This window comes from Manis javanica, chromosome 10, assembly GCF_040802235.1.
Source record: "Manis javanica isolate MJ-LG chromosome 10, MJ_LKY, whole genome shotgun sequence".
NCBI lineage: Eukaryota > Metazoa > Chordata > Mammalia > Pholidota > Manidae > Manis > Manis javanica.
In genome coordinates this window covers 66579041-66603208 of record NC_133165.1, presented here as the reverse complement: position 1 = coordinate 66603208, position 24168 = coordinate 66579041, and the positions used below count along the sequence as shown (strand labels likewise).

Here is a 24168-nt window from a genome sequence, read left to right as displayed (position 1 = left end):
GCATTATGCAAAGTCAAAGTCACTAATTCTCTAGAGTAAATATTTGCATACATGGCTAGGGAAATAGACATTCTTCAGTGAAATCAGATAAAGCTCAAAAGGCCAGGAGCAACTTGGCCTGCAATATTTGAGTGTTCTGCAGATAAAGAAAAGTATCTCAGCATAAAGTGTCACTTTATTGTATCAATTACATCATGACAATGTAAAATTTACCTTATCTTGCTAAAAGGCCCAGTTTATGTTAATTGTAACTAGGTGTTATTTTCCCTTCTCTAATCATAATCAAGTAATCTGCAACCTAGGCAAAAGACTAATTTGGTAAGCAATCTCAACTATAAACAACCTAAGCAAACAGATAACCACCAAGCCCACCTTGGGGGCAGGGCAGGCAGTCTTACAAGTTTGCACCCCTAGCCCTTTACCCTCATTCCTGAAAATCCTCAACAGACTATAAAACCCCTAGACAATGAGCGAACCACGGAATCTCTTTTCCCCTCCTGGCATGAGCCAGGAGCGCTCTGTCCTTTCACTTTATCTCTAAATAAAAGCCTCTACCTTGCTCTCCTACCTTGAGTGTTTGCAAAGTTCATTCTTTGGCTCCATGAACAAGAACCCTGGCATCATCTTTGGGGGCTCATTCGGGATAACTTCAGAGGTGAGTATCCGCATCCAAGGCTGCCTTTTTCTTTCACTGTCCTTATAGAAGGAAGCCGTCCATGGCACACATCGGGCACTTGTCAGCCACTTAAATGGGCCTAGCCCGGCTGCTGTTCTCAAAGTCTCAAACGAGAGGTTCCACAGCATCTCCCTCAGTGCATCCCCCATCTCCCTTGGGAGCTGGGAATGTCACCGGAGTGGAGGCCAGAATTCCCTTTCAGAGGCATCTCCCTGGACGTGAGGGACTGAGGAAAGCCGCGGGCAACTGCGAGAGTCTAGGCTGAGGCTACACTTCAGCGGCTCCTCAAAGGTCCGCGTGTCTGGAATCAGACCCCAACAGCCTGACTGGGTATCCATGAGGAGTGTCTCTCTCTGTCTCTGACTTCCAGCCTGCCTCTTCAGGCTGCCCTGGCCTTTGGGTGAGGCAAGGATGCTCTTTATTTCCTTTACACACTCTATGTGTGCCTCTAACTTTCTCAATTCCATGGAACCCAATGCTCATCAACGTAAGGTAGGAAATCCATGATTCACTCTTATTCCTGACTAAATGCTGCACTTTTTATCTCATAAAATGTGCCTGGGCACCCATTAGCCACTTAAAAGATGATTAGTATTGGCTACCAGTCTTAAGTCTCGGGTGAAAGGTTTCCCTGTGTCTGCTGCTCCTTGATCCCCTGCCTCTGGATGGACAGGAATGTCAGGGAGTGGCTGCCCCTATTTTCTACTTTCGTGTCCTAATCTGTGGGCTCTGAGGGCAGACCAGCTAGTAGACAGAGGTCCTGGATCTCACCTAGGGCCAAGTCATTTGATGGCGCTGAGTGAACCCCCGGCTAGGCTGCTGCCTATGTGAGAGTTGCAGATGACCCCTGACCTCTTGTCTCACAGATCAGATTTTTTACAATGAGTGACTAGCAGGATAATTACCATGCAGTGGTAGAAACTGGTGTTTACGAGTATAGACCCCCCACCCCCATAAATGTCTGTGGCAGCCTCTGAATTTTATCTCTGGCCTTGGAAAATGTTCCCCTGCTCCTCATTCAAAGCAGTCCTCTTAGGCCTGCACCACTTTCTCCTGCGTAATGTAAATGAAATCTGTGAAGTAGTCAGACTGAAACCTGAGCCCAACAAATAAATGGCTCTATTCTGTTGACCTCCCTTCCTTAGAGGCAGCCATCCTGAGGCTAGGCATTTTCTTTTCTGTGGCCCCGGGGAAGCAAAACAGCCAGAGGTCACACAGTCCCTGCACTTATCAGACACGCAGGGGGCTCTCAAGGAATGATCCCGAGTGTACTCTGCTAAAGTCCATGCAGAGAAACTAGGGTCTTGATCAGGACTCCCAGAAGGCTTAAAGTAAGAGCATACTGGTGAGTTTCCCACGAGATCCAGGGCTCTGAAGCAACTCTCGCTGAATGGGAAGGCAAGAGGGGAATCAAGGCAAGGTACAAGCCACACTGGTAAGGAGTGGTTAAGTCCAGTAGGCCCAGCAGAGGAAGTGACTGACCACTCTCACCCAGGCTGCAAGGCAAGGGGATGCCCTCAGAGAGGAAAGGCCGACCAGGCATTGCACAGCTGTCTCTCTTCAGGACGGGAGCTTCCTCTTCAAGTCCAAAGCTGGACACGCCTCTGGCATGCATTCTAAAGAACTGTGAGCAATTTGATACCCAGACCCTGAAAAAGAAGAGTCTTATCTTCTGCACACTAGCCTGGCCTCAATACAAACTCTCTAATGAAGAGGCTTGGCCCCTGAGAGAAGTATAAAATATAATGTTATGCAGCTAAATTTATTTTGCCACAGGGAAGGGAAATGGTCAAAAGTCCCATGGACTACTATATTATGGAACTAGTTTTCTAAATTATTTTGGTGGAAATCTATTCTACTTACTGCATTCATCATTAACCTCAAAATTGGGAGGTTTTTAAACTAGACTACTTGAGACAGAAAAAATTTATATTCTGCAGTACAGCCTGGCTTTAAATGACTGGTGCTAAAATCATACTTGCATTTCATTTCCAGCCCCCTGGACACACACAGTTCCCATCAGTTCAGAGCCTTCATCGGCTCTGTTAGTCTGGGGACCTCTAGGTGTTAACCCAGTTATGTAAACTGATCACCCTAAGAGTATATTTTAAAAACTGAGATACTTTTAATCAGATAAGCTAAAAGAAAGAAGCTGATTTCCTTCTATAATGCCACTTGGCCTCAATACAAACTGCCAAGCAGGGAAAAATGGCCCTAAATGAGATCTTTAATTACAACATCATTTTGCAATTAGATACTGGTAACTCAAAAATCTTTGTATCAGTTTGTCTGTGTATGTGTTCTTTTATGAACAGTATTGCTACCTGTAGTCATTATGTCTCAAGCTGTATGTTGGTGTGTCTAAATGTATAAATTAAAGAAATTTTTCTACCTCTGGATGGTATTAATAAAAATAGATTTAAAGACAAGTGCGTGGAAAAATTGGCCATTCTAAAACTTTCAGAAAATTCTAATAGAAAATATTAAGCATTAATGCTAATTTAAGTTGAATTGAAACAGACATTTCCTTATGGTTATCAGCTGCCTTAGTTTACCTAAAGTCATTAAAGTTGATGTTATCTGTTAAATCTTTCAAGAAAAAAATGGTTAAAAGGAGGTTGACTTTGTCTAATGTTTGGTAAAAGTTTTGTGCATTATCTAGCATCGTTGTTAGGAACGAGTAAACTAAATAAGTGTAGCAAGTGAACATCTTAATAATAGTGTGTTACAGTGTATTACGGTGTATTTACCTACAAACAGCCTGAGAATCTTTGTGGTAACCTAAAACCTTAAAGTTTTGCTAAGTAGACACATTTTGTGCTTAGTGAAAAATTGTGCTGTAAAGCACATGGTTCCAGAAATTATAAAATGCATTCATAAATTTGTCAATCTAAGAATGCTAGTGTTAACAGTTTACAATAGCCTACTTCTCAGTGTTCACTAAAAATTAAGATACCTAATGGTTTTAGATTCTAATAAAAAGTACTTAAAGTAGTAAGTAAAACATTTCTGTATGCTAAAGAATGTGTCTTTTGATAAAAGTAGGTAACTTTGTTCTAAAGTACAGCTGTTTATTTAAAGAGGGAGAGCTCTGAATGTAAAATTATAGAAAGTTTGTGGAAGAATTGATATGGTCATGCTATGTAAAATTAAAGCAAATGTTATTATGTCATTATGTCTCAATCTGTATGTTGGTGTGTCTGAATGTATAAATGAAAGATATTTTTCTACCTGCAGATGGTATTAATAAAAATAGATTTAAAGACAAGTGTGTGATATCAAATACACAACAAAACTAAAATTTTTTGTTTGTTAAAAGGACAATGGTTTATCAGTCTATTGTTAATGTTGAAAGATTGCAAAGGATTTTCTAATGGTTTTATCAAAGCAGTTACTCATGCTTAAAGCCTCAATGAGTTGTCTGAGTAATTAAGAAAATAAGATCTTAATATTTATAGAACTAAAAGCTAAGTTTTGCTAACTGTGTGACCTTCTGTATTTGCCTTTAAAATCTTTTATTGTCATTCTGGTTAGATAGACAAGTATTGTTTCATAGTGACCTATGATTCTATTTAGGCAAGTGCCTTAAAAACTTTCTCACAACTCCCCAAAATCAAATTCAAAAAGGTGCTTTTATCTCTAATTTACTCTTTTATTTTCCATGTTTCCCTGGAACATGTCAGAGGAATTTTTTCTCCTCATTGGGGAAAATATTTGGCTATCTTGGCTTATTTATCTGATATATAATAACCTGCTTAATTACCTGGAAAGCACTGTCAAAGGGAATGATACTAAACTTTGTTACTGAATGTTTTATGCTACAGAAATATCCAAATTTCCTTATGTCAACTGTTGTATAGTAAACTTTCATCAGGTCTTTAACCATCGTCATTTATAAGTCTTTTGTCATTTATAGTCACTGTTTTATTACTCCTAAACTAGTAAAGAACTAGATTTCAGTAGAGCAAGTGTCAGTTACATAAGATTAAGTAAACTAAGGAAAGTAATTATATGACTTTTTGTTTCAAATGTTGCTAATAAAGTGTTTTAAAATTTCTTGTAAGCTGACAACAGTTTAGTAAATGACAATACCTTTATAAGCAAAATTGAAACACTGATCTTTCTCTCTACCTGATCCCTCCAAAATTTAAAAACTCTCAGTGAGTATTTTTATATTTTATGGCAGTATGTTTATTTGCATAAGTCCAATAAGAATCTGCTTTCCTTGTAAGAGGACCAATTAAAAACACAGGTTATACTACCAAGGCTTTGACTGGAATGTCATACCTGAGAGACATGTGCATAAACTCAGATATGGACAGACAGCTTTAAGCAACTAAGATTGACTTTACAGAGCCAACAAAAAGCACCTTGGAAGAACTGGCCTGGTTCCTTGCTTACAGGGTTCCCAGCAGCCTTACCAGGTGAGTAAGGAAGGTCACTTCCTGTCAGGTGTAGGAACCTCAAAATGTCTTGGGGACCTCAAGAAGAGAGGAATTTACTCAAATCTACAGGTACTGCAGGCAAAACCTGATGGCAAGTCTGGCTTGGCTTTCTGGCCTCGAGAGGCCTTTAAAAGTCCAATCTGAAATTCCTTATAAAAAGTTGCAGCAAAGCACATATAAAAGAGCCTATGTAATCAATTGCTGTTCTTGCTGCACTTGTGCAAATAATCAAGCCAAGTATTAATTACTTTCTTTATCTGCTTACTTATAATAAAAATGAGGGTGTCTTTAGAGAAAAGTATTGTTTCAGTAATGCAGCCTTATGTATACTAAATCCTAATACTAGTCATTGGGACGTAGACTAAATTCAGAATTCTAGTTTCCCCAAAATATCTGGCTATGATTCTCCAGATGTTTGTTTTTTTTCCCATCATTTAAATTACAATCTTACTATTCTTAATGCTCATATTTAGCCATGCATTCTTTAATCTCCTTGTCAAGTTTGTTCTTCCAGAATGGAAAACCCAACTCCAGATGTTGCTACTTAACCTAATAACACGATTTGTTCTGTCTTGCCTAGAAGCCATAAAACTGCAATTAATAATAGAAATGGAACCCGGAAAAGAAGTGCCCATCTTCTGAGGCCCTCTCAACTAACCAGTGATGGAGACCTAGCTGCATCCCTGACTGTGCCCCTTCTCAGCATGAAGCAGCCAGAGCAGTCATTGCCCCTTTTACCTAGCAGCAGCTAAGGCCTCCATGTGTAGAGGGAGAAATGAGACAGGGACCATGGGTGTAGTCAGAATAGGGTGAGGGCCTCTGAAAAAAAAGGCAATGCAAGATAATTACAGTCAGAACAATGAAATAATATGCAAAGAAGTCCATATCAAAACTCTGTGTTAAGCATTATGCAAAGTCAAAGTCACACTAATTCTCTAGGGTAAAGATTTGTATACATGACTAGGAATACAGACATTCTTCAGTGAAGTCAGTTAAAGCTCAAAAGACCAGGAGCAACTTGACCTGGAATGTTTGAGTGTTCTGCAGATAAAGAAAAGTATCTCAGCATAAACCATCACTGTATTGTATCAATTACATCATGACAATGCAAAATTTACCATATCCTGCTAAAAGGCCCAGTTTATTTTAATTGTAACTATGTGCTATTTTCCCTTCTCTAATCATAATCAAGTAATCTGCAACCTGGGCAAAAGACTAATTTCCTAAGCAATCTCAACTATAAACAACCCAAGCAAACAGACAACAACCCAGCCCACCTTGGGGGCAAGGCAGGTGGTCTTACAAGGCTGCACCCCTTAGCCCTTTATCCCCATTCTTAAAAATCCGCAACTGACTGTAAAACCCCTAGATAACAAGCCAACTATGGACACTCTTGTCCCCTCCTAGGTGAGCCAGGAGCTCTGTCCTTTCACTTATCTCTAAATAAAAGCCTCTACCTTGCTCTCCTACCTTGAGTGTTTGCAAAGTTCATTCTTTGGCTCTGTGAACAAGAACCCTGATATCAGTACTGTTTCCAAAACAAGAACTTTTTCCTATTTTATTATGAATCTGAAAAACTGTTAAGGAAAAAAATGAACAGTTTACACAATGAAAAATGAACTTTAATTCAGGACTAACATTCATTTTCATCAAATTGCTTTGTGTGCATTCACTATGTTTCCATCTCTCTCCCTTAAACTTATTTAATACACTTTCACAAAAGAACATGACACATTGCCTGCAATTTTAATAGGTATATAGCATGATACCATGCTACTCAGACTGATTCCTGCTCTAATTTTTTGTTACATGTATAAATTTATTATTTATAAATAAATGTTTTACTGTTACAAATAAGCTTCATGTGAACAATATTCCTAACTCCTTTATAATAATGCAGAATCACTAAAATAAGGGTAATTCTTTTGAAATCTCTAACATTCCTCTGCATACATGAACTCGGTGATATGCTGAGATATTCTCTCATTTAACTTTTATAATCATCTTTCTCCAGTACAGCTCATCTGTACCCAGATCAGTGGTCTCTCAAATTTCAATCAAAGTATTAATTTTCACTGAGCTTCACACATGACCTGCATTAAAATGGCATATAAGCTATATAAAAAGTAACTACAGAGAATATCGCAGTACAATGCTGTTTTTGCAAGATAGGATCATTTTTATTGCATAATTAATATTTTTAAAAGACTAAAAACTACTCTCACAAGATTGGCATTTTATTTCTTGGAATAAAACACAAGTTGCCAAACATATGAAACACTACATCCTATCCAGACTTTTCTTTTGTTTGTTTTGTTGTAGATACCCCAGCAGTTAACCTTGCTGTAATGTAGTTCCTGCTTAAGCTTAATCACAGCCAAAACTAATCTAAGAGAAAGAACAATATGTTTACTGCTTAAGCTTGATTTGTAACTGAAACTAATCTAAGATAAAAGAATAATATGTGTTGCACCTTGGAATCTGGTGTGAGTCATGGACAAGAACTGCAAACAGTTCTCCTGATCCTTCTGAAGATCAAGGAACATGCTGTGAAACTCACCTAACCAGATGACTTGACTCAACATAATGATGCCGGGATTCTTGTTTGCAGAGTCCAAGAATGAACTTAGCAAACACCCAAGACAGGGGAGCCAGGGAGAGGCTTTTATTGAGAGATAGAGTGAGAGGACAGAGCTGCTGGCTCACGCCAGGAGGGGACAAGAGAGCCCGTGATGGTGCGTTGTCTAGGGGTTTTATAGGCAACTGAGGATTTTTGGAAACATGAAAAAAGGCTTAGGCTGTGGACTTGTACCACTTGTGTTACCCTCAAGGTGGGCTGGGTTGTTGTCTGTTTGCTAGGGCTGTTTACAGTAAGTCACAGGTTATGCTGTGACACCTTCATTTGTTGAAACACTAACATTCCAGGTCAAGTTGCTCCTAGGCTTTTGACATTTAACTGATTTCACTGAAGATGTCTATATTCCTAGTCATGTATACAAATCTTAACTCTGGAGAATTAGTGTGACCTTGACTTTGCATAATGCTTAACACAGAGTTTCAGTAGGGACTTATTTGCCTATTGTTACATTGTTCTGACTCCTGCCTGGCTTTTTCCGGAGGCCCTCACCCTACTCTGACTACACCCACAGCCCCTGTCTCAATAAGAGGGACTTAAAAAACACATATTTAGATTGCAGTTGTTTAGCTCGATGAAAAATACACATCCTATAATCATTAATAGATGCTTGTCTTTCTGCTTGCTGTAACACAATGAAAGCACAGGGCAGCGCTGACTTGGTGCTCAGTCTCCAGAGAAAGTCTAAGCCCTCTGCTTAAAACGCCATTTTGACTCGGTTTCTCATTTTCGTGGTCCCTAACTGCAACATTTTAGAAGTTCATTGATGGAGGATAAACGGGAGGAGATTCCCCTGAGACCATGGATATTGACTGGGGAGGCAAATCTGGCCCATATCTAAGATGACAGTGGTAGTGATAAGAGAAATATTCAGCATAACCGTCAAGGTCAGTGAACTGCTATTTTCCCCCATTGGCAAAGTCAGCAGAGTAGTCCCGGCTCCCTCCTCCCCTCCTCTGGGCTCCTCTTTTGCCCTGCGCACCCCGAAATGCCACATATCAAAATAATATAAATCGCCCCCCATCCTTGTGCCCAGGACTCAGTCCTTGGGAGATTACTCCCCTCTGCGCCCGCCAGTGTACAATAAAACCTCAACCCTCTAAGGCCTCCGAGTGCCGCTTGGTTCTTCCGTTAGTGATCCAGCCCAGGTTTTCCAGTTTTTTCCATAACAGTAGCACATTTGAATGGCAGGGCCCTGCATCCCATTCCCACATAGGACCCAGAGCAGTGGTAGATGTGTTGAATGGCATGTAGCTGCCAGGGAAATTGACCACTAATGACCCTGACTTGGGAATCAGTGAAGCTCAGAAAAGAGGCGTCCTGCCTTTGAATGAGCCTCATCAGCTTGGGCAATAATCAGTGGTTGAACATCTTGGCCACAGCCGGGACAGGCAGGAGTTCTGAGGTCTTCCTCAAGTTTTCTGAACTTTATAAGGTTATGAGATGCTTGGAAGATCCCAGGCAGGGTATCATCTAAAGAAATTAAAGACTATCATTACCCCATTACTGGGGAAGTGGGGCTTAGTGGCAAATTGTGCTTGCCTTAGAAAAGTAAAGCAAAGTGATGTTCCTTGCACCCATTTATGGAATCACATACACCCAGGACACTGTGTCATCTAGACTTGCCTGCTCTAATCAGAATGTGATTGGAGCATGGAAAGTGAGATGGTGCCTCAGAGCCCTAGAAATTGAACTGTTTCCCTGAAAATGGCTCTTGGGTTCCATGACTCAGGCTTGCCCTGGAGGTAAGCCTAGGTTTGTGCTTTTCCTTGACTCAGACCATTGGGACAGATCTCTCTGTCTTTATGGCCTTATTTCACTATAATTCATGCCACCACTATTTTGTTATTGTTTTGTTCCTGCAATTTTGTTTTATCTATCAATAATAAATAATTAAATCCATTTGTGTTAGTACATGAGGGACATGAAAAACTATGAAAAACACACAGCCTCAGAATGATAAATCACTGGTAAATCAAAACTGCATTAATGGGAGGCATCAGCATCGGTGTTGTCTTGCCCATGAAGCAGGGCCACTTCCTTGCAGCCCTTAAGGACCCAGGGAGACCTCATTACTCAGCTTGTGATGTCCCTGTGGGCTTGGCTCAGAGATGCCCAGAACCCAGGCTCATCACTGCCATGGGATGTGGCTCCTCAGAGAACATGCAGGGAGGGGGAGCTTGTGGGGGGTGTTGGGGCCAGAGGGGTGCATCTTCTGGCTGTTCCATGAGCCCATATGCTAGAAGGTTAAGGTGAATAATTTCTCACTCAACTATGGGAGCTGCCTTTCATCTAGCTGTGTATCAAACAGGACCAGCACCCCTGACAGCTGCTCCCTGCAAGTCCAGCAGCCAGGCCATGGGTCCTAGTGACTTTTTGTGGGAACTTTTCCTGCCTCAGAAACAGGGCTTGACCCCAATCCAAAGGTGGCATTTTCTTCACCCTTCTGTAGATGATTTCAGTTTGCCTAATCAAGAGCAGTGTATTTTCCCCCAAAGCTTAGGGATTACTTTGTTCTTTTAGCTCTCCAAATCCGCATGATTCAAGCTCCTGTTTTTTGCAAAATAGATCAAGCAAGCAAGGTAATTTCTTTACCAGGTCCCTGGACACCACCCAAACTCCAGAAATCCACCTGGATTTAATTTACCTCATAGTCTTGCCGTTGTATTTGGAGCCAGGTAACTGGGTCATACTTGGAGGAAATAATACTTTTTAGCATGCACCAGAGGAATTATTTCTGCTATACTGCCAATACTATGTTACCTGAATCTGGAGTCCTTGTGCTGTGTCATAGAGCCACAAGTCACTGTGTTTGAAACTCATCACTCCATCACTAAGCCTAAGTCACAGCGTTAGCCTAATGGAATCTGCTGTGGACTTAATGGCCAGTTACAGAGATTTTACCAGCCTGGTATTTGCATTGCTCTCACCCTCTCCTCTACCTTCATGCCCCCTGTTTCCCCAGTCTGCTGGGCAGACACAAAGAGAAGTGCAGAGGTATCTGGTGAAATATGGCCAAGAGAAAGGAGGCTGGAGTGGGCAGGGTGAGACCTCTGCTCTTAATCGCAAAGACAGTGAGGTTTAGGCTTCCCCCCAAAGGCAAAGGGAAGCTATCCATGAGTATTAAACTGGAGAGTAACAAGATCAAAATATTTTTTTAAAAATCCCTCTAGCCCTGGACTTGGCGACTGCAGCTAGAGGACTGATAAGCAGGCCAGATGCCAATGATGGTGGGTGTGCAGGAAGTGAGGGCGTTCGAGACACACTTAGGTTTGCATGATCAAGGCTGGTGACTACCCAGACTCACTGAGGCTAAAGGAAAAAGGAGAGGTAAATAATACCAGCTTCTGTTTATCGAATGTTTCTAAAGTATTAGTCACTTAATAACTATTACCTATAATTATTCCAGGAGTCTTATAGGTAGGTCTTATTTGCATTTAACAAGTGAAAACAATATATGTCCCAGAGAAGTGAAGTCACATACTTGGAGAAATACAACAATTAGGGATTTGGACTCAGTTCCATCGTCTTTTCAGTCTACCACACTACCTTGTAACAATTGAAAAGGAAAGAGAAGAAATTCTATTGAAAACCAATTCTCACCCCTTAAAGCTATAACTTCTTTGCCTACCTCTTACCTGATTTTAGAGCCTGTTAGCTGTGTAAATCCATTTTATATATTTATGTTTAAAGTATGAGTTTTCTACCGAACAATTAGAGGCTATTTCACAAATCAGTGTGCTTGGTGTATGAGCGACTAGTAAAATAATTTTGGATGGCTTTTTTTTTTTTTTTTGTGAGTACTCTGAATACTCAATTATTTCTGCTATCTTCAAGCTTCAGGGCCAATGCAGTTAGACCTTTGGCTGGATTACACTTCCCCTTTTCACATTATAAAAAATTTTATTCCTTCTCACATTGGTCAAGGACAAAACTTGTTTCCTGATTTACACAATAATTGAGAATTCAACATTGAGAAACTATAACGAAATAGCTAACTGATTTTTCAAATGTGATAAAATGTAGTCTTGTCTGCAAAGAGACGGAAATGTTCCCATTTTGACTTCCTCTTTCAGAAGAGTATTCTGATTTCATTTCTTTGTTAAGTATGATCCTTGGGCTTAAGGTTCCGCAAGATCTATTGTGCAAATCCAACTGCATATTCATTAAATTTCTTTTGATTGAACTAGAAATCAGTGAATTCAGTCTGTAAATGAGCTCTGGTAACATCACAAAATGTTGGGGGAGAAGAAATTGTTGCAAATAGGGAAATTAGATTACATATGTGTATTTTTGTCCCTTCTTGACTAATGAACATTTTATTGCTACCCTTAACAAGCAAAGAAGATAATATGCTAAGTATCTTATTAACGATAATGTGTATGTACACATTTAATTGCATATAATGCTATTCTCTTTCTGGGCATCACTCTAAGTGGTTTGGGATGCAGCTCCTCCATCTTCTCACCCCCCACCCCCACTCAGGTCAGTATAATCCCACTGCCAGGTGGCTAGTTGCTGGCATGGGAACAGTTACTTCCAGCTCAGTCAAACAAAAGCTGAACTCACAAACATAGTGCATTTACACCTGGGTCTCTCAACGAACGGACCCAAAATGATAAGGGCTGATATCAGTGTTTCACATGTTTGTTTTAGAAAACAGTTTCCTTGACGGTTGATTCAAAATGATTTTCAATTAAAGAGTAACTTAGTAAATTAGGGAAGTTATAAAATATAAAATGGTAAACTCTAATCTGCTTTAAAAAATTGAATGGATATTTTAACATCTAGGGACTTAAAATATTTTCAAGTTTCGTCATAAGTACACTATCTTCTAAAATAGAAAAATTTATGCACACACACACAAACTACTATTTGTGAAAAAGAGTGGGAATAAAATAAATACAAAAGAACTGTATTTAAAATATCCTCCTTATATAAGAAATTCAATTACACTGAGAGTTAAATATCTGTGTGTACTGTGGTGTGTGAAAAATGGTTTAGACCTGAATATCATGATGGGACCATGACATGGCTTTCTAAGTAGTCTCCTTACCTCCAGTTTCTCTCCCCTCCAACGTATTCTGCAACCAGGGCATGCCAGTCTGGAACTCAGAGGACTTGGTGTTTATACCACACATTTGTCAGCCACATGTCATCCATAACATCATTGTCCTTTATTGTAGTTTACTATCACATTGTCCTTACATTCATCATCATGAGCTCTGAGGGCTTATGCTGTAAGTCTTCTTCTCTGCCTTCTCAGTGTACAATATAGATACTCAACAAAATTGGTAAATCCATTGTGCAAAATGTGCTTTCCACCTACTATTAAGGTGTTACTCCTCTCCTGACCATATGTGCTGAAACAGGTTTCTGACATTACCACTGATTCAACAAAGCAATACAAACTTGCAACTTAAAACCAACCACAAACTATGGAAAGGATGTTCGTCTGAAACACTAGAAAGTGGTTACAAAAGGTAGCCCAGAATTTTGAAAAGAGAATAACTTTTTTATAGAGTTAACTCAGGCCCCTGGAATAAAGCAGAAATAAGACCATATGTTTATTCTTCATGCAAAAGCAGGTTAAAAAAATTGAAGGCATGACTCAACACTTTATTTAAAGTTAGCAAGGGAAAAAAGTTTTATATTTAAATTGCCAAGAAATTATTTATGAGTAATTGTATTATGGAAGAAGGCTCTGTGTAGTTATAAAGCTGAGTTCTTTGTCCATTCATTCATTAAGTACATAATAAATGTTGATTGAATATCTTCTATGGAATAGGCACTGTATCAATGCTGAGAATACCAAGGTGGAAAAGCATGATTGTTTTCCTCTACAGGACATGCAAACCAGTAATTACAATCCAATGTAATATCTGCTTTAATGTTGGTCTTCCCAAAGGGCTGATGAAACATGCAGGGGATTTGACATCTGTGAGGAAGACACAGTGAAACCTTCACAGCATTTCAGCTGAATGAGAATTGGAGGAAGAATAGGATGTTTGGTGGACAACTGAGGTAGGAGATGTGGCAGAAACTTCTAGTGCTCACCCATGTCTGGCTCTTTCTCCTTCTAGGCACAAGGCAGAATTATACTTGCCTATTCCCTTATAGTCAAACAGAGCTATGTAACTAATTCTGGCCAAAGAGATACGGGTAGATATGACAGGTGTCACTTCCAAGCTTAAGCATTTAATTACTAATGCAAAACACTCTAGTGTTCTTTGTCTGCCTTAGCAACTGGTGAAGTGGTATGTGTCAGAAGGTGTAGTTACCCAATGGTGGAGCATCTGTCAGCCAGGGTGCCTGAGTGACTACATGGACCAGAACCACTTGCTGAGCCATGGTAGACATAGTGGTATGGACAAGAAATAAATTGTGTGTTAAGCCATTCTAATTTGGAAATTGTTTTGTTATGTCAGCATTTGATAGAGGCAAACATATTTAAAAATAAAAGGAAGGGAGAATAGATAAATTTCCCATGTGGAAGAATTTCAAGTTATTTATGTAGATACTCTACCCTTAAGGTAGTGGAATATAACTCTTCATTTCTTAAGTGTGGGTTTTGCATAGTGACTCCCTTCCTAAGGATACAGTAGGAAATACTGTAGGACATGGAAAGGGGGAATAGAGTAATTTTGCAGTGGAGAAGCCTGACAAATGCTACTTCATCCAGGGGACTAGGGCTAATATCAGCAGTGATAAATTATTTTGATAGTGTGTATCCTGGATATGATGTGATGAAAATGGTATGTTGCCTCTGCAGCCTTCCGCCCCTGAACATTTAACTCTAGCTAATCATAAGAGACACATCAGACACATCCCAATCAAGGATCATTCTACAACGTACCTACTCAGTACTCAAAATTGTCAAGGTCATCAAAAACAAGGAAAACCTGAGAAACTCTTTCATCCAAGAGGAGTCAAAAGAGACGTAACAACTAAAGGCAGTACAGCACCCGCATAGGGTCCTGGACCAGGAAAATGGCATACGGTAAAAACTAAGGATATCTGAATAAAGTATGAACTTCAGTTAACAATAACAAATCAATATTGACTCATTAACTGTAACAAATGTATCACACTGATGGAAGAAGTTAATAATAGGGGAAAGTGGAGTATATAGAAACTGTACCATTGTTGCAATTTTTACATAAATCCCAAACTATTCTAAAATTAAAAGATTTTTTTTTTTACAAAAAGGAGGAATAAGAGATAACATAGTATGTTCTGGAAATTCCTTTGGAAGTAGGGAGTGAAAATGAGGAGTTTGGTAAGGTAGGCAAAAGATCTTTCATACTATTCAGAGATTCCATTTTTAAACTATGTTGACTGAGGGAATCCCTAGAGTATCTATGGATGGGCTTCATGGGTGTTGCAAAATCTCCACAATTATACAAAATTATAACATGTGTATTGCATATGTATGTTTTTGTCAAAGTAATTCAAAAATTTTGTTTATTATCCACTTATTCTTAAAGGGAAAAGTACCTAAAATCTGTTAATAATCATTGCTGAAAGCTATGTAGAAACTGAAATATTCTGAGCAGGAGAAATTTTTTTTTTCTGTAAAGAAGATCACTGTTTGGTAGTTATAGACTAAGTGATAGTGTGTGTGTGTTTGGAGAAGAAAGGCAGGAATTAAAGGCAAGGTAATAGTAGAGATGGCGATCTTCAAACGTCCACTTTGCAGAGAAGAAATGACCCCATAACTTACTTACCATACTGTCTCCACTTCCTGAGTTAGAAGTACTCAGTCCTAAGGAAAAAGTACTGAGGATGAGGTGTTGTTTTTTTAAAACCAAAGTTTGGTGGGATTATATGTATATCTACATTAGCATTAGGGTTGTGAATGATCACTATTTGAATCAAAATGCACATACGCCTTCAAGTATTAGCTATAAACCTGAAGTTCAGTAGGATAAATCTACGTTTATGGGAAATTAGGATTAAAAAGCATAAAAGCAGGAACTGAAAACCATGACACTAATAAGAAGGCATCCTCTCTGAAAATTAGGGTAATTCCACCTATTTATGTATCATAACATTGTATTCAGCTGGGCTTCTTTGTAGAATACAGTTTAGAGTAATCAGTAAATCCTATTACTGTGCTAACCTTAGTTAACTAATACAAAGTTTCAGTAATACTTAGTAACTCACCTAGGTAGTTATTGATAATTAATCCTTTGGTGTATATACAAATACATGGAATTGTGCACCTTAGTCCATGAAAATGAAATCCTCATTTTTGATTCATTCATGGTCTCTTAGCAGGACTGTGGACTGCAAATCATTCTTTGAGGGGTTGCTGTTACAGCAGATGAGAGAAATAATGAAAGGCCAAGATAGAATAAGGCAGGAGGTACAGAGAGGAGGGGTCAGGTAAGAGATATGAGGGATCAGAATTAATGGAATTTTTTGATTGCTTGTGTGGGGAAATATAAGATAGAACGAAAAAAACTAGCTTGATTTTTGAGTTTCTGGTGGGTCAGTGATGGGGATGCAGGATGGTGGATAAACTTGGAGGACAAGAGGGTGCATGGGAGATGATGAGTCCAGTTTTGAGTGTGCTGTGTTTGAGATCTCAAGTGGATATGCTTGATAGGCAGCTGGATCCTGGGATTCTTCAGCTCAGAAAAAAGGGCCTGACTGGAACTGTAAGTTCCTAACTTACAAAAGTGAAACATTCATACCATAGTTTGATTCCTCTAACATTTACAACAATAAATAGGAACTCCAATTTTCAAAAATAATTCTATTATATCTCCTGATAAATATAGACAACCAAGATTAGGGGAGGGAGAAGTCAGAGCCAATTAAAATTCCTGAGATACAGTGTTGGAGAGGAAAACTTTTTCTCTGCCCTTTACCTGGTCTAAGAATCAACTTGACATGAAGTGGCTTAACGGGAGAAAACAAAATCTCTGAAACTATGGGGAATCCATGCAGACATGAGGTTCCAAAGTCAGCCAGGAACAATGATATATATCTGTCATCCTGAACTAAGGAAGGGAGCAGAGTTCTGGGACTTCAAAGGGAAAGGGAAGCAATTCACAGCAATTCACAGCAGTAAATGTTTGGTAAATAAATGTTCGCTGGGTCACAACTGCATACAGGAAGGAATTTTAACAGACAGACTTTGCTAAAATCCTCCTTGTCTACCACTCGTAGTTCATATTACAATGTAGGTATCTATGGAGAGAGCGCTATTCATGGAGCAGGCCCTCTGCGTAAACTCTTTTTAGGCTGTTAAGAGGAAAGTCACAGTTTCTTTCTGAGACTTTTGGGCCTTGATTTTTTCAGGTCTGACATAATCTGCCTGCCAAAGCGGTGCATCTTGGGGCAGCCTGCCTTTGACCCCTACAACTGCAGGAGCAACTACATATTTATAATCAGAAATTCTCGGTGAGTGAAGCCTCCACTGCCCAGTTTCTTCGAATTATATTCTATACATCCTTTTTTCTCCTTACCAACTTCTCCCTTTATAAATTATGACATTTGAGTGGCCATTTATGTTGCTGCTGTTTGAATTTTCATTGCTGTATAACTTCATTTAGTATAGTTTGCAAATTTTAAGTGTACAGCTGAAGGAATTCTTACATGTTTCTATGTAATCAACACAGAGACCAACATAGAGAATATATCCAGCAACCCAGAAGGTTCACTTAGCCTCCTTCCAATCGACAGTTCTCCAAAGGTAGCTACTATTTGGATCTGATTTACCATTAGTTTTTCCTATCTGAGCCTCATAAAAATGGAACCAGAGAGCATGTTTTCTTCATGTGTGGCTCATCTCATTCCACCTCACATCTTTGAGATTCATCATGTGTTACCACTCTGTAACAGTAGCTCATTTTTTTTCTGTGTTGTATTATTTTGTGTAAATATACCACAGCTTATTCATTCTAATATTGATAGATTATTTTTCACTTGTAAACATGAAGTTACTATGAACAGTCCTGCACATGTGTTTGGTAGACATATGCACTTGCTTCTCTTGAGTATCATCCAGGAAGTGGAATTGTTGGGTCATGAGATAGGTTTGTTGACCTTTCATAAATCCTGTCAGTTTTCCAAAATAGTCATGCATATTTAGGCTTCCCCCAACAGTGATGAAAGTTCTCATTTCTCCACACTCTAGGTATTACCAAAACTTTTCATGGTAGCCTATCTGGTGAGTAGGAAGTGGTATCTTAGTGTTTCATGAAAACAGCTTTCTTGAGGTATAATATGCATGAAATAAGCTTCACCTATTTACAGTGTACAGGTTGACATGTTTTGACATACATATACATCCTTGAAACAACGGAACATGCCTGAAAGTGAGCCAGCATAGGAAATATCAAGAAGGACTACATTTTACGTTAAACCTTCATCTTGAGGCTCAAAGGTTAAAAGGTAAAATTCCTAAAATGTCTTTTAAGAAGAATTTATAGTAAGCCATAAGCCAGCCATACGGTCAACATCAACCGACCATATCATAAGCCAACGATAGGTGCTGGTGGGAATATAAATGGTAAAACCACTTTGGAAAACAGTTTGGCAGCTTCTGAAAAAGTTAAACATACACTTATTATTCAATTCAGGCATTCTAATGTACCAAGGATCAATGATCAATGACCAGTCCCTGTTCTAGTCAGGAGAATCATTGCCTTGGGGGAGAAAGAGAAATTACAAAAATTATTTGTGTCATCTTATAAAAACATAAAAAAGGGAGGTCCCTGACCATGTTTGGAGAAAGCTAGTGAGTCAGCATGTGCTGATGGGAAGTGGGTGAGCAGAAGCTAAGTGATGGAGGTGACACCATGATATAATTCAGTACCATACCTCCCAAACCCCTCACCCTCTGCAACGGCACAACCCCCTGAGGAGCTCGACTTCCCTCTTTTTTGTGGACTCTCTTGCATACAAGCTATCTCTGATAAACTCCATCTGCTTTCTTTCCCCAAGTTCAGTGCTCTTTTCTGTAGCATCGGAATGCACGAACCTGGTAACACATCCGCCGTCTCCATAAGTTTTCTGAGCCCCTTTATAATCTCTCCCTGGCCTCATCCTCACCCTCCTTTTTTGAAGCAACCACTGATTTGTTTTCTGTTACTATAAATTTGCATTTTCTGGAGTTTTACATAAATGGAATTGCAGTGTCTATTCTGTTGTCTAGTTTAACTCAGCATGATTATTCTGAGATTCATCCACATCAGATAGCCCAATATTTTGATTGCTAAGCACTATTCAATTATATGAATACTGCAATTTGTTATTCCATTCATCTGTTGATGGGCATTTGGGTTGTTTCCAATTTTTGACTGCTACAAATAAAGCTGTTATGAATATTTGTGTCCACGTCTTTGTATGGACATATATTTTCTTTCTTTTGGGTAAATACCTAGGTTTAGGATGTCTGAATCACATAATAAATGTTTAACTTTTTCAGAAGCTGCCAAACTGTTTCCCGAGGTGGTTTTACCATTTTACATTCCCACCAGCACCCTATGAGTTTCAGTTACAACACATCCTTGTCAACACATAGTATGATCAGTCTTTTTAATCTTAGCTCTTCTAATAGGCACATAGTAGTATCTCATTTTGATTTTAATTTGCACTTCCCTAGTGAGATTAATTATGTTGAACATTTTTTCTCCTTTGCTTTTGCTGTCTGTTTCTTGGTAAAGTGTCTGCTGAAATCGTTTGTTTGTCCATTAAAAAAAATAGGTTGTTTGTTTTCTTATTGCTCTGTTTTAAGAGTTCTTTATATATTCTAGATACAAGTCCTTTATCAGATATTTGCTTTGTAAACAAGTCTGTGTCTCCTAGCCTGTGATCTATGGCTTGTCTTTCAGTCTTTGAACATTGTCTTTTGAAGAATGGCAGTTTTTAATTTTGATAAAGTCCAATTTATTGATTTGTTCTTTTATGGATTGCATTTTTGGTATTTTATCTATGGTACAAATATTTTCTCCTGTTTTTTTTCTAGACATTTTATCGTTTTAGGTTTTACATTTTAGTTTATGATCCATTTCGAGATAATGTTTCTATGTGGTGACGTGGCACAATGTGTGAATCTAAACTGATTTTTTAAAATTGTTTTGCATATAGATACAAATGCATACACAATTTAAGCTTCCTAAATAACCAGAGATAAAATTATAATCTCAAAGAAAATACAGATTTCTTTCTGGATAGTAATTGCCACTAAGAACCATTTCCAGATGTACCTCCTTGTCTTTCTCAGGCTAAGTCAATTCAATTTGTAGTTGACATGCATCTGTCTGCTGTAGTTTTAGTTTGATTCAGTTCATCACTGGCTTCAAATGTTAGGAGAGTGGGATCAGGACTTTCCTTTCAGGAGAGTCTGGCATGTGAGGATTAGCAAGATCCTAGAGACCCACCTGGGTTTCACAACTATGGGGAAATCCCCTGCTTTACAGCCAAGCTGCCAGGTTATTGGGCTGTGGGGGAGTTTTGCTTGTTTTTCTGCCTAGCCTCCTTCTACACTTGGAGATCTCTTTCAGCTGCCCTTCCCTCCACAAAGGCCCAGAATGGAAGAGAGGTTCTCTCAACTCTCCCACTGAGTCCTGGTAGTTGGAAGTCTGGGACTTTACTAGTTGGGCACTGGAATACCTGTGGCGAGTTTCTCTCCACTCTCTTGCCCTGTTCTTTTCTCTAGAAAATGGCTGCTTTGAACTCATTGGAGGCTTCCATACACCTCAGGAGGGGATCTCTTTCAGCTTTCCATCTTGCCTCCCAGTTTTCTGCCTGCTACCCCTGAGTAAACACCTGGAGGAGAGAGTGAATGGGTGGACGCAGACTTGCTCTGTGGCTGGGTGTCTTTGGAACTTGCATCTGTTACACAATCTCATATGTGGCCATCACATGTTGACTGAAATTTAGGAAAGGGTGAGGCAGGATAAACAGCTTGGGTTGGCTAGTTTGCATAATTTCAGTGGTTTCAGGCTATTGGGGTGGTTTCCAGTTGTTTGGTACCTGACCTTGGGCTGATTTAGGGAAGTAGAAGTTTTGGCTTGGTGTATCAGAGTTAGACAAAGGAGAACATTAAGAGTAGAGGCTCTGGATGGGTTGGTTTGCATGTGAAAGGCATGTTCCCAGGCAAGTTATTTACCATCTCTCGGAACTAGCGAGTCCTGTGAGGGGCAGTCCCTCCCGAGCCAGCAAAGCCCCAACATGTCAAACTGAGACAGGGACTGTGGGTTTAGGCAAAGTAGGGTGAGGGCCTCTGGAAAAAAAAAGCAAAGCAAGATAATTACAGACAGAACAATGTAACAATGTGCAAAGAAGTCTCTATCAAAATTCCGCATTAAGCATTATGCAAAGTCAATGTCACACTAATTCTCTAGGGTAAAGACACCAGACTAGGAATATAGACATCTTCAGTGAGATCAGTTAGAGCTCAAAAGGCCAGGAGCAACTTAACCTGGAATGTTTGAGTGTTCCACAAATAAAGAAGGGTATCTCAGCATCCCCTGTGACTTCACTGTATCTCAACTACAAACAGCCCTAGCAAACAGACAACAACCCAGCCCACCTTGGGGGTAGGGCAGGTGGTACAAGTCTGTACCCCTAGCCCTTTACCCCCATTCCTGAAAATACTCAACAGACTATGAATCCCCTAGACAATTCTCCAACCATCACAGGCTGTCTTGTCCCCTCCTGGTGTGAGCCAGCAGCTCTGTCCTCTCACTCTATCTCTCAATAAAAGCCTCTCCCTGGCTCCCCTGCCTTGGGTGTTTGCTAAATTCATTCTTCTACTATGCAAACAAGAACCCCAGCATCAAAACCATCATAAATACAAAAATGAAAACATTTTAATACATTATACTAGTTCTTGGTGTATTAGTATGAGCTTTATGAGTGTTTATCTCTTTCATTGTCCCTCTTTCTCTGTTAACCACACTCTCACCTCAGCAGCTTCTGAAAGATGATTCTTTGCTTTCCTCTGAGTAATCAGGCCTTGGTGTCTCTGTAACATAGCCACATTTTGAGGTACCCTGTCTGGGTAAGGATAAGAGCCCCATTGAGAAGGATCTTTCTAGACTCTGTTGGAGGTCAGGGGAGGGCAGAACTAGGGATTTGGTAGTATGGAAGGGACCAGCTTTGCTGGATGATAGACATCCCTGTTCTGGGGCTGGCAGAAAGGGAATCCCAGTTTCAAGCCCCAAGGTAGGTCAATCATAGATCACCTTGCATCAGGATCCTGGCAACAGAGAAGACAAGCAGACAATTTATTCTTCCTGACTTGGCTGCCCCCATGCTTCAACAACAGTTGCCTCTATGCTGGTGAAAGGGACAATCTTTTGGCCTCCCCTCAAGAAGGATCAAGGCTTAGCAACAGAAGCAACAGCTATGATTAACAGGCCATTTTCTTGAGTTGTGTAGGCCATCCAGGTCCATGATGAAGTGAGAGTAAACAGGGTAGACGCTCTGGACAGAGTAAGTATCCTTGGATTCTTGGAACATCAGGGAAAGGTGTTTATAGAGGACAGAACATAATTTTCTATTAATGTGGCCAAGTGGGACTTTAACTGGTAGAGCATCTTTGAATGTTGAAGCAGGGGCCTAAGACAGGACACCGTTCAGTATATAGACTTATAAACTGCACTAGATCAGTATCTTTTTGTTCCAACCTCATCCTTCCATGAAGAGGTTATTCAAGGCTGAATTAGCACCATCAGAGTCTACAGTTCCTGTGAGTAGTGTACAGGCCACACCTCATTTTATTGCACTTTGCTTTATTGCACTTCAAAGATACTGCATTTTTTCCAAACTGATGGTTTGTGGCAACCCTGAATCGAGCAGGTCTGTCAGTGCCATTTTTCCCACTGCATCTGCTCACTTCATGTCTCTGTGTCACATTTTGGTAATTTCTGCAATATTTCAGACTTTTTAATTATTATTATATTTCTTGTGATCTATGATCCACGATCTTTGATGTAACTATTGTAATTGTTTTGGGGGGCCACAAACAGCACACATATAAAGTGGCAAAACCTAATCAGTAAATGTTATATATGTTCTGACTGCTCCACTGACTCACCATTATTCTCTCTCTTTCTCCTCAGGCCTCCTTAGTCCCTGAGACACAACAAACAAAGAACAAACTACTGATACACAACAACTTGGAGAAGCCCCACAGGAAGTAACATAGTAATAGAGATGAGGATAGAGTGGTGTTTGCCAGGCTTAGGAGTAGGAGGGAGGAGATGGTTGTGGCTATACAGTGGTGACAGGAGGAAGCCTTATGGTGATGGGTACAGTTGAGTATCATGATTGTGGTGGTGATTATCAAAGCCTCCATGTGCAATATAATAGCATAGGGACACACACATACACACACACAAATGTGTGCATGTGTAACATGCTGGCAAGGAGGCAGGAAACTGGATCACTCATACACTGCAGATGGGAATATAAAATATTACAGCCATTCAGGAAAAAAGCCCAGCAATTCCTGTCAAAATTAAAAATGGACTTACCATACAACCCAACCATCTATTGTTGGACATTTATCCCAATGTCTTATTTCCACATAAGAACTTGTGCATGAATGTTCATAGCAACGTTATTCCTAATCATCCAAACTGTAAAATATCCAAATTTCCTTTAATTGGGTGAATAGTTAAACAAACTGTGGTGTGTCCACAGTATAGAGTACTAGGAAAAATATTTGCTGCTCATCTATAGATAAAGAACTTACCTTCCTAACTTATAGAGTTCCTATAAATCAATAAGAAAAAGACAAACAATTCTATGAAAAAAAGGAGTAACAAATAGACAAGTGTCAGAAAAGGAAATATACATGGCTTTTGAACATATGAAAAGGTGCTTCATGACACTCATAATACAAGAAATGTGAGTCAAAACTACAGAGTGATACCACTTTTGATTTATCACAATGAGAAAGATGAAAAGCCCTGATAAAACCCTATTTGGTAAGAGTATGGAGAAGCACTATTGTGCATTGTTGGTGGGAGAGTGAATTGGTACAATCTCTTCAAAATTATTTTAGCAATTTTGTCCAAACTACAGATTTATTCAGCACATCCATTTCCAGGATTTTGTCTCATAAATAATCTCACATGTGTAAAATAAGATCTGTGCAATAAATTCTCTGCATCATTGTTTATAACAGCAAAAGATTAGGAGAAGTTTACATGCATTTAAGAGAGAACTGGCTAAGTAAATTACATCACACATGTACAATTAGGTAATAGGTAGTCATAAAAAAAGATTAAGGAAGTTATTATATACAGTATATATTTGCAAGATATATCTAAACATTAAAAAGCAAGGTGCACAGGCTTTATACTGTGGGAAGGGAAGCAGACTTTATACTAAAATAATACAGCCACTCCTAAACAAATAATCAAGTGTTAATTACAAGCCCTAGA

General features: G+C 39.4%; 1 long non-coding RNA gene across 1 annotated transcript; it reads left to right on the top strand.

Annotated features, from left to right (window-relative positions):
- Positions 1 to 510: 510 nt before the first annotated feature.
- Positions 511 to 23905, top strand: LOC118972184 (uncharacterized). The gene is made up of 4 exons (XR_005061029.2): positions 511 to 655; positions 13665 to 13780; positions 17066 to 17167; positions 22840 to 23905. It is a non-coding gene; the product is annotated as an uncharacterized lncRNA (long non-coding RNA).
- Positions 23906 to 24168: the final 263 nt, after the last annotated feature.